The following is a 17,331-nucleotide window of genomic DNA, read 5'->3' as shown; positions in this document are numbered from 1 at the left end:
GCCTAGGGCGCTACAATTTGGGGGGCGGCGACCGCGGCAGTATTTCGGCGGCGGGACCTTCCGCTGCCTCTGTGGTGGGCAGCATTTTGGGGCGGGACTTTCCGCAGCCTAGGGTGGCAGAAAAGCTGGCGGCGCTCCTGTTGGAAGCCCAGATCATTCAGCAAAGTTTGACAGTAGAGTCTTTGTCAACTATCTGAAACAAAGATGTGGGGAAAACTTATTGCACTGTTGAGTTGTATTACTGTTTATATAAATATAATTGAAGAGTAACTGTCTCCCAAGGTAAATGGTATTCCTTCTAATGGTCTAAACAATATAGGCTGTTTTTAAATTGATATTTTTTCTTTTTCATTTTTGTTTTCTTATGTAATTGTAGTTGACTTTTGCTATGAAGCAATGATTATTATATGTTCCAATTTCCAATATGTATTTTATATTCATCTATAAAAAACACACAAACAATTTTCAAAAATGCTCAGACCATGCCCTGGTGTGATATTCACCTCGTGGAATCCTTGCTGAACAGTTAGGGCTTTGTTGCACACTTCCATGGGAAAACCAACAGCAGGGGAAAATGTAAGTAAATTCCACCTGGAGTTTCTGATATATCATTCTTTCCAGGAAATGTAAGGGAGCAGGGTACTTTTGTTTTGTAACTACTCAGATGCCCTGAGATCTGTGGGGAAAATCTTAAATTAATAACCTAAAATGGAAGATTCTAATTCCATGTGGGATTGATTCATTTGTTAAAATTGATTAAAGAAATCAAAGCTGTTCATAATCTAGGCTCAGGTCCATCACATACTTACTCATTTGCATACACTCATTTATGGGCTGGATTCTGAACCCCTTGCTGCCATTGGTGAGCAGTTTCTCATACACACAATTGTGGTGAAATGAATGGGACCATTTGTGTCAGTAGCTGCTCACCAGTGGTTGGCCTAGGTGGTTAGCCAATATTTGGGGCCTTGGAGGTTGTTTCTATTAGAAGAAGAAGTTGATAATATAGTCCAGTGTTTATTTGATGCAATATAGTCCAGTATTTATTTGAATGCTGTGAAAATCAGAGGAAATCAGGGCATCACAGATAACATTCTGTGATAACTGTTGGCTAAGGCTGCTTTTAACAATAGAAAGCCCTCTTCTAGTGTTTAAGGGAAAGTGTCAACGCAGCTGTCCGCCACGGGAACTGAGACAAGCGTTGCGGGAAGTGCGGCTACTCCAACGAGACCCTGCCCCACATCCTGTGCAGCTGCAAACCCCACTCCAGAGCCTGGCAGCTGCGCTACAATGCCATCCAGAATCGCCTCGTGAAAGCCATCGCACCACGCCTGGGGGAGATCTCCGTGAACTGCACCATCCCTGGTACTGACAGCCAGCTACGACCTGACGTGGTCGTCACCAACGAGGCCCAGAAAAAGATCATCCTCGTCGACGTCACGGTCTCCTTTGAGAACAGGACCCTGGCATTTTGTGAAGCCCGAGCTCATAAGCTGGAAAAGTACGCCTCCCTGGCTGACACCCTGAGAGTGAAGGGCTATGAGATGCAGATGGACGCCCTGATTGTCGGAGCTCTCGGCGCCAGGGACCCCTGCAACGAGCGTGTGCTGTGGACCTGCGGGATCGGTCGACGCTACGCACGGCTCATGCAGCGCCTCATGGTCTCAGACACCATCCGATGGTCCAGGGACATCTACATCGAGCACATCACCGGCCACCGACTACCAGGAGGTGTGAGCCAGAGTGACATCATTCTCCCACTACGAGAAAGGGACCAAGTGACCTTTTCCGTTGATCATATGAACTGGAACCAGAAACCCCCTGAACATTAAATCTCACCAAATGAGGGTCAATCCATCCTCATCATCATATCCACTCATTATACTCCACATCCGAACATAGCGCTCTATGAACTTTATACCCTCATATCTCAATGCCTGTACTTTGACCCATCAACCTTTTACCCCCAATCGGAGATATTGCAGATTATGTATTCCTTATGCCACCTGATCTTAAACCAAATTTTGCACCGTTGATAATCTGTACGTTATTCCCTGATAACCAGAAACTTCTATGCTCAAACTCTGTTCACTTTTTTTTTTTTAACATCATCTTAGATTCACTCATCCATAACATATAAGCACAATGGACAAAAACTCATCCCTTCTGCAAAAATGTACGGTCGTACGTGTTTTAGTCATGATTTAAAACATCAAGCTAGTATGTAGAAATTCCTACCCCTTTAATTTGTATTGGTTAGTTTCACACCTGGGGCTGGGGGGGGGAGGGGAAGGAGAAGGGTTTGTTGAGCACTGGACTGAGACTCAGGAGATATGGGTTCTATTCCTGGCTCTGAAGCTGGTCTACTGGGTGACCTGGGGCAAGTCACTTCACCTCTTTGTGCCTTGGTTTCCCAATCTGTAAAATGGGGTTAATAGTAATGACCATTTGTAAAGTGTTTTGAGATCTACTGATGAAAAGCACAGTGTAAGAGCTAAGTAGTATTATTGTTAATTATTATTTATTAAAGAACTCTTATATATATATATATAAAGTTATGCATTTATAATTGACCTCAATTGATTCAAGCACTATTACATCTGATTTCTCGCATTATTTTTTTTATATACGATCTGCAGACAAAGATGAGAGTAGGGGTCTGAGTCTGTGCTCACAGCAAAAAACAACAAGAGGACCGCTGCAACTCCCAGTAGAGGTGATTTGGTTATGGTGGGATAAAATCAGTGTGAGATCAGAATCTGTGCGAATGAACTTTTCTTGATAACAAAAGAATTGCATTTTATTTTTATTGAAGTATAGAAAGCTTAAAGGGAGACCAGCTCCCAGTCTGATTTCTAACTGGCTCTTCTGCTAGAACCTACTCCTGTACTGTCAGCATGCCAAGCTAGGGTCAGGAGAACTTTGTTCTCCCTTCACATATTTCTTTAGTTAGGGAACTTGAAAATGTTACTTCTTAGTCATCATATACAGAATAAAACTACTTGGCCATATTTGGCTGGCGATGTCACGTAGAAGGAAATTTGACACTTCAGGCTGAGAAACTCCTTTGATTTGTGAACAGTACTTCTGCTAGTGGGAAAATGTGCAATCTGTTGTCTGTGTTTATAAATATACTGTACATTCCCACACTTTCCCTTAAACACTAGAAGAGGGCTTTCTATTGTTAAAAGCAGCCTTAGCCAACAGTTATCACAGAATGTTATCCGCGATGCCCTGATTTCCCCTATGCCTAGAAAAGGAAATAACTGTAGTTATCTTATGGTGTATTTTGGCAAAAGGTAATAGTGAATACTATAACTTTATTATCATTGAGGTGTAGTCACAGGATGCATGTAATGGCACTTGTACTTCCCTGATGTTGCTGGGTAAAAAGAACCATGGATAGTTGAGAACTGGCATCGGCGACTAGAAAACTTGTCTCCTCCGAGATTTTGTAGATTTAAAGTTTAGTAGTTCATGCCAAAAAAAAAAAAAAAAAAGGCCAGCCTGCTGTTTCCAAATAGAATTAATAAATTTGTTCTTAAATGTGTCTTTTATGAAGATTTTGATACACATATGACACTGTAAAGGAAGCAAGGCTCTCAGCTCTTACTCGGGTGCTAAGTCATAAGAGGGATCCTCAAACCACAACGTATGGAGCTAGCAAACTTTACCTCAGATCTGCACGTGTATTCTGAATGCGAATGAGGGATCGATAGAGCTTCTGACTGGCTAACTTAGCCAATGACCAAATGCTACTCAGAGCAGTGGCGCAATGTTGTATCCTTACAGAACAGGTAGCTCCTAGAGCATCCCTACTTGGCTGAGATGATAGTTTCAGTGTTGTTGAGGCACTACATAGGGACTTAGAAGAACTGGGTTCAATTCTGGGATATACAGATTTCCTGTGTGAGTGACCTTAGGCAAGACCCTTAATGTCCCTCTGTCTCAGTTCCCCATTTCTAAAATAAAATGAGGTATTGTACTACTTCCATTCTCCCATCCTTTGTTTGTATTGTCTATTTAGAGAGTAAGTTTTTCGGGTTAGGGCCTGTCTCTTATTATGTGCATGTACAAGTACCTAGCACAGTGGGACCCCAGTCTCTGAAGTTGGGGCCTCTAACTGCCACTAAATACAAATAATTATCAAGTATCAAAATTTCACTTGTTTACATGCAGATTTGATCCACATTAAAACTGTAGTGCAGTCTAGTAAACACAGCATTATGACAACAATGATTTTAACAAACAAGAGCAGAGAGACTGGCTCCAAGTGAATAATTCACAGTTTGTCTGAGGTTAGCTTCTTTGGCTGGCTGCAGAATAGCCTTAATCAGATTGCAGTTTTCTCAAATTTGTTATTCAAGTCATTGTAGGTGAGTATTTGATGTCTCTCTTAAAGATGTATTGTTTGGTAGTGAATGGTCTGAAGTCATATGATTTATTCTTTTTGGTTTGCTGAGTGCACAACTTCCAATGTGAATTTTAAAAAATATTTTTGTACATATTCTTGGATAAGCAGCTTTGAAATTTGCCTCCCTTGAACATTTATGTGAGTAAAAGTCAATGACATGAATATTAGCAGAAGCAAATACAGTAGAGACCTGAGCATGGGCAAAGCGTTTAAAAATGTTTGTGAATAGTCACAATTTATTCCCCCATTATATATATTTAAGTCAAGCAAGTAAAGCTTGGTGCTAACAGTTTCAATTTGTTGACACTATCACCTTTTTTTAGGCTTAGTTTCCTTTTATCTGCACCTTTACAGTATTCTGAGCAGGAACATGTTTAATGCAGGAGTTTAATGTCAAAAGAAAGTGTTTGAAAGTGAGAAAACTAATCAGAATTTGAACTCCTTTCTCCCAACTTCCCCATACTGAGCTGTTAATGCACCTGAATGCTGACCAGGAAGTACCATCTCTGGAAATGAGACTCAGCAAATAGTTTAATTCTAAATTCCCATGTAATCCTGGCCCTCCTTGCCAACAAGATAGTGCCATTTGGGATAGTCGGTTTTGTGATGTGGATACTCTCCACTAAGAACTGAACTGAAACCACCAACTCATTTCACATATGTCAACAAATAGCCATTAGATGATTATGCCTGTTGTAAGTCACTATGAACCTGGCTTGGATTTCAAGTGGTGACATAGAGTAGAAAGTCTCTGAATCCCATTACTAATCTCTTGAGCAATTGTGGTCAATTCAGGATTTTATACCTCAGAGTTGTGGGAATATCATTTAAAAATGGTAGTGGGTGTACTTCTAGCTGCCATTTTGAATGCTTGAATGCAAGCTTGAAAAATGTGACATTGTTATGTAATTTGATTATGTTGTTTCAGTTAATTTTAGATAGGGGCCGCATTTCAAGAAGCACATACTGTACATCGTACTGTGATTTTCACCATTATTAGCAGGCTCTGCGATGACGCTGAGAATTAAAAAGGCAAGGGGAAAGAACGGGTTCCTCACCCCCAGATGTGAGCAGTGTTGAAGTACACACGTGGGGCAGTGTTTCTGCCACTGCCTCTGTTGAACTTGTCCTTGGAAAAAAATATAGCGCTGTAGTCTGCGGGGCTGCCAATCTTACGTCTTTCCCCAGTGCTATATGAAATAGAATGAACCTATTTTCACCACTGTATGCCCCATGATGTGGCCTCCTTTTTTAAAAAAATGACAGTGTTTACCATTTTAATTTTTCTTTGTTCTTAAGATTAAAAAAGCCACAAATATAAAAATTGAACTCTACTCTGTTTAAATTTAGATGTTAAAAATTAACATCTTCAGCATCAGGGCTCATCACCAAATATTTCTTCTCACAATTTTGTATGCACAGTCATTCATGACTTCTCAGTATAGCGTTTGTGTGTCAAAGTAATGTCTCTTGTGAGTATGGATGATTGTGCATGCAAAATAGCTGGTGCAAATGTACAGGGAGGTTTAAGTCTCCCTCCAAAATTTAGCCCAATAAGTTAAGTCAAAAGCAAAAGGCTAGTTGGAAAACAGCCTCATTCATGGTCTTGAGAGGTCTCCTTCTACTTTTAAAATATTACAATATAACAATCTGCCATGGTAGTATCTCACTGAAAATGAAGCCAAATATCTTCCTGAAGGAAAGGTAGATAATTGTTTTGTTATATATCAACATTATATATCAACATTGTGCTTTATTAAATATAGATACCACTATTTTTTTCCTTAAAACCTGCTTTCCGTCCACCTTAGGGTAGCTAATTGATGTGGGCATAGTAATGTGATTTCTCAAAGTTGTATACTTTTTGTAGTGGACACCTATAAATACTTGTATTAATCTATCACATCTTACCCAGCAAATAATTATAAATCCAGATTTATAGGAGTGCGTATTTCTCCTTAAAGCATGTTAGGGGTGAATAATTACCTTTTGTTGCCTTGATTAAGTCTTTTTATTCCTATGTCTTCTGAGGTCATCTAGTGATGAGGGTAAAGATAACTGACTGGAGGTGGGATCCTGCTTAATTCCATCAAATTGATCTTGATCTGAGAAGTTATGTCTGCCTTCAGCTCGACTGGAGCTTTGTAGTAATTATTTTCCATACTTTCCAGGAGCAAATGCCAGCATAATTATAGTCAGAACTTGGTTGCTGAAGGTGCTAACCTGAATTGTAATGCCAGGATATAACTGGTGTTTTAACAGCCTAATTAATTTGTCTCATGAACAGCAGGGCTGGGAATTAAATAGGGTGTACAGCACTATTGACTTATGAAAATAAAGGAAGTGGGAAGGAAAAGAGAAAATACATGAATTGTTTAGTGGACGTAAGCCAGATCTACACTAGAAAAGATTTCTTGGTATAGCTAACCTGATGAACCTTCCTAGTATAGATTCATCTTGCCAAAAAGTGCTATTGCCAGTGTAGTTTATATCAGTTCCCTGAGCAAAATAAGCTATACTGCCAAAAGTACCTTTTAGGTCTGTATAAATTTGTCTACAATAGGGCTTTTACCTGTATAGAAATGTAAAAAAATCACCCTGCTAACTGACAATACTATAGTGGCAAAAGTGTTTAGGGTAGACCTGGCCTTAATGTACTATACAACTATTTTGTAAAGCAGGGGTGGGCAAACTACGGCCGGGGGGCCGCATCCAGCCCTTCAGACGTTTTAATCAGGCCCTCCAGCTCCTGCCGGGGAGCGGGGTCCAGGGCCTACCCTGCTCCGGTGCTCCAGCCAGGGAGTGGGGTCGGGGGCTTGTCCCGCTCCGCGTGTGCTGTGGCTCTGCGCGGCTCCCACAGCTCCCATTGGCTGGCAACCATGGCCAATGGGAGCTGCAGGGGCGGCTCCTGGGGATGGGGCAGCACACAGTGCCTCCTGGCCGCACCTCCATGTAGGAGCTGGAGGAGGGACATGCTGCTGCTTCCGGTAGCTGCTTGAGGTAAGCACCGCCGGAGCCTGCACCCCTCACCCCTTCCTGCGCCCCAACCCCCTACCCCAGCCCTGATCCCTATCCCACCCTCTGAACCCCTCGGTCCCAGCCTCCTCCTGCATCCCAGAGCCTGCACCCCCAGCTGGAGCATCCTCTCACCTGCACTCCAACCCCCTGCCCCAGCCCAGAGCCTCCTCCCATACCCTGAACTCCTAATTTCTGGCCCCACCACAGAGCCCAACCCCCAATTTCATGAGCATTCATGGCCCACCATGCAATTTCCATACCCAGATGTGGCCCTCGGGCCAAAAAGTTTGCCCACCCCTGTTGTAAAGATTCATCTTCAGAAATCAATATTGACTGCTTTGTTCTTATGTTACTGTATTGTAAATGTTACTTTCTTGAATAAGATTTGAATTTGTTTTAGACTTTTAGCAACCCTCTATCTGCAAAGAGGAACACTTTCATCACAAATTTTAGTCATGTCACTACTAGACACTCAACAGGCCAACAAAAATTGTGGGTCTTGAAAAAAGAAATGGTACCCTATTAACTTTGGCTTTCCATTATGATTGCTGCTCTGCACTGAGTTAAGCCATTAAAATTGGGCTTCACTAACATACAACCATACTGCAGGAAAGAAGTTTCATCTTAGATCCATGACTCTTTTCTTTGACATTTGTATTGCAGTTACATCTACATTTCTTCCTGACTCATGGGGCAATGTTAGGTCATCACTCACTTTGAACCCCAGATAGATTGTGTGCTGCCATATTTTGTTATAACTGAAACTTTTAATTTTGCGTCTACATTTTTTAATTCATTTGGTTTTGTATCTTATTGTTCAGAGCCACTTTGATTACCCCATCCCTCCTCCAACCCCCCCTCCCAAATAGGAAGTAAATATGTTGTGCTTCAAGCAACTCCTGCCCTCTTTGAGCCCCCATACTCTGGGCCCAGTTGTTCCACTCTCTCCCTTGAGTAGACGCTTACTCCCATAAATACCTCATTGATTTCAACTGTATTACAGTGGGCCAGTAACCCCACTATCATTAAAATTGTTACTAGCTTACATAATTATCGAATGAGTCTTCAGGGGACTACTTGCAGACTAAGGCCTTTATTCTGCAAACACTCTCACATGACTTCTTCAATGGGACTACGTACATGGCTAAAGTTGGGCACATGAAGAAGTGTTTACAGGATCAAGCTCTAAACTTCTACTCAACACTAAATAGGGTGGAAGAACTGGGCTCTCAGATGGTGTAAGAGGCCTCATTATAGATGCATCTAGTGTGAGTTTATTAGGTGTGGAATTGGGCTCTCGGGTTTCTCTCCCACCATTCCAGAGCAGGTATCATTTGGCCCTAAGTATTGTGTGTGTTACTTTCTTGTGTTTGGAACACATACGTTTAAAAAAAAATGGAGCAGAATGGGTGATCCCACTTGTCTGGTAAGAGCAGCACTAAAACAAAACCATCATCACAATGTAAGAATCTCAATCAAGTCCCTTATGACTTTGTAGTAGTCAAGTCAGCTAAAATGTCCATTAAGTAATGGTAAATTATCATTGAAAATCTATGGAAATTTATTGTATACAAGAGCAGCACTAAATATATATTTTAAATAGCAGTCAAGGAAACTGGCTGAAACACCTAGGAACATGTCCAGCATGACAAGTGAAGGATTAAATTCACAGCTTCCATTCTTAATAGGGGATTGCATAGTAAAATCACTACCTGGTACTTGAATTTGAAAGTCTGTTGATTGCAGTGTGATTATTGGCTTTTGTGCATTAATAAAATAATATTATTTTGTTTTGCTACGTTTCAGATTGTGAAATAATATTTAGGCTTCAGTCACCCTAATATTTAGGTTTCAGTGTTCAGTAAAATGTAAATCAGATAAAAGTTTGAAGCAAGAAGGATTTTTTTATTTTTCCTGCAAGACTCAGAAGTTGACAGCAACTTAGAATGCTTTTGGTCTCAATACTACAGTTCTTACTCAAGTGACTAGTTTTATTGATTGTGTTGTTTAGTTGTAAAAATACTATGGTTTAGTGTCAGCATGAGTTTAATTATTTAATTTATATAACTGCAACATGAGCCATACAAGTAGAGAATGAAGGGCAATCAAAACATCTCCGTGTCTGAGCGTATATGTTGAAAGAGGGGAAAGGTACCTCTTATTAATATGTGCATTTCATGTTGTTTGATTCCTGCCAAACATTTACTGTTTGGCACAAGTATCCATAAAAGGCATGCTACGGCAAGATAATAGCTAAATGTTTAACTGTTAATTTTCTCATTAAAGTGTAATTTGATGCTCATGTTAAATGTACCATATTATGTTGTCTTGATATATCTTTCTGCTCTATTGTAGGTCACCCAGCGGGGAATGCTCCTGTTTTGTTTAAAGCACAGAAGTGACAAGAAGTTTTCTTGAATATTGGGAATTCTGCAGGTAAGGACTTATATCCATTTAATTGAATCAGTCATTTTGTTTATATTAAGGACATAGCTATTATTATTAAGCACCAGCATGAAGCAGACAGAGAAGAAGAATGGCAGTTTATGAGCTGTAGTAAGAAAAACTAAATAAGAATAATTGAAAATATGCCGCTTTGTAATGGAATGAAAATGTATTTTGCGTGATCTACCATGGGGAAAGGTGGTTTCTGTTCGTATATGTGGGCTGCCACCCAAAACGTGAAAGGTAGGATGTTGCGTTCAGATATAATAATAGGAACCAACTGAGAAGTTACACTTTTAAATCCTCAAAGTGTAAATATCAGTACTGTGGCTCTGCAGTTAGCTCAGAGAGTACCAGTAGCACCAGGCTTGACTTAATCTAGCTACCGTTGCCCATTTTAGATTTTCAGACAAGAATTGTGGATCTACAATTTGTATCAGGAAACATTCTTCCTTCCCTTTGGGGGTATTGCTGAATAATAGCATTTGTACAGAACTAGGTTGTCATTCTTTGATCTTTCCCATGAGATAAACAAGCAGTAGCTCTGTACTGGAAAAATCAGCAGTTCTTTGTTTAAACAGTTAAAACCCTGAGTTGTGCAAAGGAGGGAGGATTCTGAGGTTTTCGGTGTGTAGGTCCTGTACTCAGTGGAGATGCTGTTATAAACTCCTGTGATGACAGCTGACACAGAAAATAAAACTGAGTCTCGTTGTTTTACACCAGCAATACTGACATTTTTCTATGCAGACAGGCACAATACCGATTACTAGCATACACTCTTCCATAGCAAACAGCACGTGCAGTGACAAATTTCACAATAGTTTACAATATATGCTGTGATGGCTTATGAGATATGAGCCCTAGGGTCTAGCATCTCAGGCAAATCAGCAGTTTCTGAGCTACTCTATCAACAGAACCTCTATCATCTAATTTGAGAGCTACATGCAAAGAGCCAGGAGTTTCTTGCAACTAGGGAAATAACTGAAAATCTTCCATAGTGAAGTAATAATTCTTGACAGTATGATATTTTATGTTGTTTGAGTGTGACGAAAAGTCCAAGCCTAAGATATAGAAATTATGTTGAGACTCTTACATTCTTGGAACTTTTCCTAGAGCAATTTCACTGCTTAATTTGCGTTTGGTGTTAGAAAGTTTATAGGACTCTGGTGCTTTGTTACCTAGGCCCAGGTTTTGAAAAGGAAAAATTGGATGTCTATTAAGTTTAAAATAAAACTGTAACATTCTCTTATAAAAATAGGCATGTTGTTATTTAAATGTCGATGCAATGCTTGAAACTGTTAGACGACGTAGGGCAATTCCTGCCTTGAGAATCTTATATTGTGTACAGACAGTGTTGTTTTTAAGAGGGTACTTTTCAACTTTACACATTTTTGAGATCATTAAAGTAGTCATTTATTTTCTCTTCTGTTTTCCAAACTCCATTATCTTCACATCTCTGCTAGGAAAACTCCCCCCCCCCCCCCCAAGTTTCACACCTTCTAAAGGCAAAGTTTTGAAATATTTCCTTTTGACATAAACTATAAAACAAATTAAAATGCTGTTGATTTTGAATCTACAGCTTAAGAACCCAAACTCATTTGAAAAGTTTTCTACTTATAGACAGTCCTGGATGCCACAAAACTGATGGCTAATGTTGGGCCTGGTTCTCTACTACTTTCCTCTTTATATATTCATTTACATCTGCACCAAGTGGGTGTGAAATGTTATTACCAATTTGGGTGGAGAGTTCTGATTTGGTAGCATTTTACATTTTGCGCAGGTGTAAATGACTACACAAGATGCAGACACTGGAGAATGAGTCCCACTGGGTTTTGCTGGGTTCTGGTAACGTGACAGGCAACTTGGCTATATATTACTTGTTCCCGTCTTTCTCTCTGTCAGTGTACTAGCATCGTTGTTGTTGCCAAATGTAATGTATGAAGGGACCCATCTGACACCTATGTGCACAGAATGAGTAAAAAAATGAGGGAGAGAAAGGGAGTGGTCACCTGACAATAAGCAATATGGTGTTGTCTCTGAAATTCACATAGCACAAATAGTAGATTTTTTTGAAATTTGACTTATCATGAAATACTTAGGAGGAAACTTCCTCAAATTTACAGCTCTGTTTTTAATCTAAAAAAGCATTTATTTTTATGTAGTTTTTGTATTAGTTAATTTTTTTCACAGTTTGTTTACTCAAGGAACAACCATGTTAACAGTCTACAAATATTTGAAGTGTATAAATATTAACAAAGGAAAGCAACTGCTTAGGATATTACAAAGTGGTATTACTGGTCCCAGTCCTACAGTAAACGCTACATGGGCACATGGGTTTGCCTGCATGGTGCTGATTGCAGGATCAGGGCTACTAAGTATTGTCATCTTTCTTGCCACTTTTATAGCCGTCTTCCAAAACTCATGATTATATGCCAGGCTGTTATGTAGCTTGATCTCTCTGAGGTCTATTGATATCTTGTCTATGTACCAAGTCTTTGGCCTCTCCCTTGGTCGTTTTCCATCCACAAGCATTGCAAGAGCCACCCTACTAACATAAGTCTCCAATCTCCGCTGGATATACCCATACCAATGTAGTCTAGCCTACGAAGTCTGTGAACTTAAGGGAAATGGGGTCTGATCCTGCACCATTGAGGTCAATGGGAGTTTTGCCATCCACATGAGTACGGGAGCAGGATTGATACCATAAAGAGCAAGCTGACTGTCAAGTAAAAGTGAGACCCATTAAATTTTCTCAAGCAAATTTTCTCAAGCAAAGTGATAGTAGTTTCAGTGCCCACTTTTAGCTATCAGTAGTATTTGTATGATCAGGGTCTAAGTCATTATAAGCAGTAGATCAATGGCAGTGTGATTGGGAAACTCTGAGACTCAAATACATATTTTATTAATTAGGGAAGAGTTGTATATTTCCCTTGCAGATTGCCTGCTATAGATATATGGGGCCAGACACTGGCACCCAGTTTGTGTGCAACTAGTTTAGCTCAGTGGGTGCAAAGTTCTCTTTAAGCCCTGTGTCATCTCAGAGCTGGTGGGAGCTGGTCCAGTCCTCTGGTAGTTCTATGTTATGCTGGCTAACCATGGCCTGCTGGAGCGTAAGAATGTAACGGCCATAATCATTGTACTGGTAGCAAATGTGGTTTCGGTATAGCTGCTCTTATATTGGCTCAGCAAACCTGGGCTCCCCTTATGCAAGAGACATCCTACAAGGGCTGTTTCTGCTGGGTTTATGTTCACTTTGATTTGCAGAATTGGGCCCTTAATATTTATTAGATTTATAGTCTCTGTGACGGTGAACTAGATGTAAGATTTCACTAAAGGATAAGTAGGAAGCTCTGAGCAGGGCCATATCTGTTTGGTCTTGCCCACCCATTCCTCCACCACATTTACACATTCATCCTCTCCACCCGCAACTTGAACTGTATTTTGAAACATTTGCAACACACAGATAGTATATCAAATGCTTGGAGGAGCCATGATGTAATGTAATTCTTTTGAACACGGTTCATTGGGTATTCGATTATGCAATGCTTTAGTGCACATAGCAAGAGCTACGTGAAGTCTGACAAGAGAACAGGAAAGAACCCAGCAAGAATTGTTAAAGTAGTATAGTAGTAACAAGCCGATTCATTAAGAGACAGATTAGGAAAACTGCCACCCAAATAAATGCAAGTGTCACTCAGCAGGCTTGAGTTACTCAGCTTGGTAGCATTATTGAGACATTTTTGTTGAGTTACTGTTCTTGAACATCTTTTCACGATTGTACAAATGTATTGTATTGTACAAATTACATAAGGTATAAACGTGCTTTGCTATAAATCATAGGGCCAATTTCAATCTCACGTATACTGGTGTAAATTTAGTTAATTCCTTTGAAGTCAATGAAGTTATTCCAGATTTACACTATTGTATCTGGCCATTTCTAAGCTAGTCTGTATTACAAAAGCGTAAATCATAACCAGGAGTATCAAAATTTTTGCATTGTGAAGACTTTCCTCATTTGGGGTTCAGTTTTGCAAACACTTAGACGTATGAGTAACCCCTCAATAGTCCGGTAGGTGTCTGTGTAAACTATGGCTGCTGATTGCAGTTGCAGACAACATAGCACTGTGAAGAGATGCTCTACAGCCGCTAGCTCAAACTTACTTTCCAAGTATCATAATTGGGGTTGGAAGAATCCCAACAAGTCATTTAGAACACTTGCCTGGTTTTTGTGTGTTTTTGTGCGAGGTTTTTTTTTTTTTTCACTAGAGAGGGGTCTGTGTTCCAGAATTTGTATCTGTGTTTTGAATCCCCCAAAGTTGAAAGGGAGTTTGGATTTGAGGTTTTGGCTCAGCCTGTTATAGAAATTTGGGCCAGTCAGGAATTGTGATCTGGTTCCAGGTTTCGGTTCTTGACCTTCCTTCCCCAACAACAACAAAAAATTTAAGGATGTCGGATAAGGATTTATGTTTGACCTCATCCCTAATTTATATCACAGTTTAATTCATTTTATATTCCAGCTACTGAGTGTATTCCAAGATATGTATCCTCTGTATCTTGAGCCCATACATAGCAGAATGTGGTTCTTTTAGGTCTATGTATTTATGTTGTGGCTACAAGCATTAAACAGGGCCAGCCTTGTTTTACTTATCCAGCTGCTGAATATGCAAGAGAGTCAGCTTGAATGTTTAAATTCTCTCAGTAAATTTAGAAACAGAAGATCTCATCTTATCAGAAATGTCCAGTTATCCTGCCTCGCACCACATTAATGTAATGTAAACATCTTCAGATCCCCAGCAGAAGAAAATCTGTAAGGACCATTATAAGGGCAAAATAAATACTACTGTAGGCTCCCAAATGACTGTAGAACATGTGCAGTATCTCCCGTTTGCCTCTGACAACTTCACATCCCACTGCAGATCCTCTCCTCTTTAATGCTCCTCTGTTAGAAGATGAGTAGGGGGTGAGCAGGCCCTGTGCAATGCCACGTACACTGCTTGAGCTCAGAAAGTAGTGTACAAACAGGCTGTTGCAAGCGATGGAATAGCCGAGCACAGGTGGTTGCAGAAAGTCTGATTGCCAAGAATGGGTCAAATTGGATGCACATGTGGGGCTCCCATTGACTGCAGTGAGAGCTGCACTGATATATGTAAATGCAGTATTTGAGCCGCCACCCTTCTTACCTCTTAAAGAATGTACAAGTTGATGCTTTGTGTTTAATTTTTTACTTTTACTTCTGTGTACAGAATCTTTTTTGGGAGATGTTCTGAATTCCCTTATAGTCCCAGCTTGCCAGTGGCTTTAAAATAGTTTTAAACTGTTTGATGGATCAAAATGGGCTTGCTTGATATGGAGCTAGTACTGCAGCTTTTGTATGTTGCTTTATTGGGTAGTTCCAGTAGTAAACTGAGTTTATTAAAGTAAATTTATGAAAAGACCCTAATTGCCTGTCCTCAATAATATTTTAATACTCTCCAGTCTTTGCCTTTTTATACCGTAATGTAATGTACATGGCGCAACATGTGTACGCATATTGTTTAAGGGGCTTGAATGGCCTGCCTGTCTGAAACGTTTTACTAGATTCCAGCCTTTTTCCATGACATCATTAAAACAGACTTCCTTGAAAATATGAACAGCTGCTGTGTACTTTTTTTTTTTTCTGTGTTTTAGGTTACAAACTGTAGCAGCATTTCACAAATGACGGCGATAGGCCAGCTTGATGCAAAACAAAGTGAATGCAGCCAAACTCAGAGCTGTGGAGCTGTTAACAGACCAGTAATGAAACAGGTCCCCATGTCTGAAGCATTTCATAATGCAGTAGGGGATAACTTACAGAACTGTAGAGTCTGTTGTCGCATTTTGGCTAAAGGCTGGTCCTGTTCCCTCATCTCCCTCCTAAACTAAACTGTGCATGATTTAAGAAGATGAAAACAATATTGTTGTCAGACTTATGGCACAGATGGCAAGTCACTTGAAGTATTTTACTGTGGTTTTTGCAGTGCTGTTGTTCAGATCTTTCATAGATAGCCAGTCCCTTAAAGCTCTCTAGCCCAATCCACGGAAACTTACTTACTTTATTTCTGTATGACTTTTGGAGTTCACACAAGAAAAGTGTGGGATGGAGCTCTCATTGTTGTAAAATAGAATTGCAGATTCAGCAACCCAGTTGGAAAGAATAATCTCCATTCTGCCTCTCCATGTAGTTGGGGGAATCATGTAACAGGAGAACGTGGACTGCTTGATCACTCTATTGCACCATTTTTATCATGGTTTAGCTTCATAGGAGTTTCACCTTTTCTAATGCTGGCATAAGAAATATACAAATTTTTAAATATTTCAAAGAATATATGTAATTTCACATAGCTCTTGGTAAAGAGTTATAGTTTTTATGTGCTGTACTATAGACACACAGAATTTGTTCCTATAATAGCCTATATCAGAATATGGAGAAGTCCTACTTGGCATCCAACAAGTGGAGAGGTAACGCCCTGCTCAACGCTCTCCCTGGAGCTCAGGTTGGAGTGATGAGGAAGTGCTGATAGCTGAGGGCCCAATCAAGTGCTCATAGAAAATTCTGCCCCTTTTGTAGGGAGAAAGTATCGTCTCTCAGCTCTTCTGGGAGTAGGGGTGCATGATACAGGTGTGTGCCATACCACTCTGGCTGGTTCCATGATTGCCTCATTTACTGGGAGAGCTGCCCAATTGGGTTCAGTTGGCTGTAGGATATCAAAGAGCTTGTGCTGTGTGTCATCAACTTCCTGAAGTGGGATCTGAAGTTCAGTTAGCACCCTCTGCAAAAGTTCTTTGTGTTGCCTGTGGTCATCACGCAGGGATCAGGCGATTGCTCCATCGGATGAGGACGATGATATACCTGTCTGTACCGCCGGTAATGGTGGATCTGGCTCAGTGTCTTCCTCCTCTGTATACACTAGGGGAGTCGGTTGTTGTTGCCTTGCGGAAGAGGCCAGTGAGACTCTCACATGATTTCAGGACGCCATACATACAGATCCCATGGACCCCAACAGGGGAATACAGATAGGGACTGCACCTCTTGAAGACCTTCCAATTACAGGTAAATGACTTCCATATATCTGTCAGAAGCTTCCAAAATATTTCTTTAATCAAACAAAATCATCTGGGTATTTTCCCAAGTCACTCTAATGTTCTTGAGTGCTGTTGTTTTCCCTTGGTTCATTTACCATAGCAGATATTCAGTATGTGTAAAAACATATGTTGCTGTCTAGTCACCTTGTTGATTCCAGATCAAAGGCGGCGATGAAAAGTGAGCTGTTCCATCTAGGGTGGGGAGTAACTTATGCGTTTGAACTAAAGTTGAGTTAAGCAATTTTCAGAAGGTAGAAATTACAAATGAAAATGGTTCTGGTGGTCTCATGCTGTTTCCTAGTGGACAGTGATCCACCTCACAACTGTTGTGCACCTTGGCATGATTGGGAACC

The 17,331-nt window shown here is 40.4% G+C and overlaps 1 protein-coding gene across 2 annotated transcripts in view; it reads left to right on the top strand.

The window, feature by feature from the left end:
* The window catches only part of BMPR1B (bone morphogenetic protein receptor type 1B), a 388,242-nt gene that overhangs the window by 144,713 nt on the left and 226,198 nt on the right, over nt 1-17,331 (top strand). For both annotated transcript variants that reach the window (XM_026660518.1, XM_026660517.1), the window contains exon 3: nt 9,788-9,868. The gene's annotated coding sequence lies outside the window, so the exon portion shown is untranslated. The remainder of the gene's footprint in view (nt 1-9,787; nt 9,869-17,331) is intronic.

The sequence above is a fragment of the Terrapene carolina genome, unplaced genomic scaffold, assembly GCF_002925995.2.
Source record: "Terrapene carolina triunguis isolate 2854851 unplaced genomic scaffold, T_m_triunguis-2.0 Scaffold789, whole genome shotgun sequence".
Lineage (NCBI taxonomy): Eukaryota > Metazoa > Chordata > Testudines > Emydidae > Terrapene > Terrapene triunguis.
The sequence above is the reverse complement of the archived record's forward strand: the minus strand, read 5'-3'. Positions and strand labels throughout refer to the sequence as shown.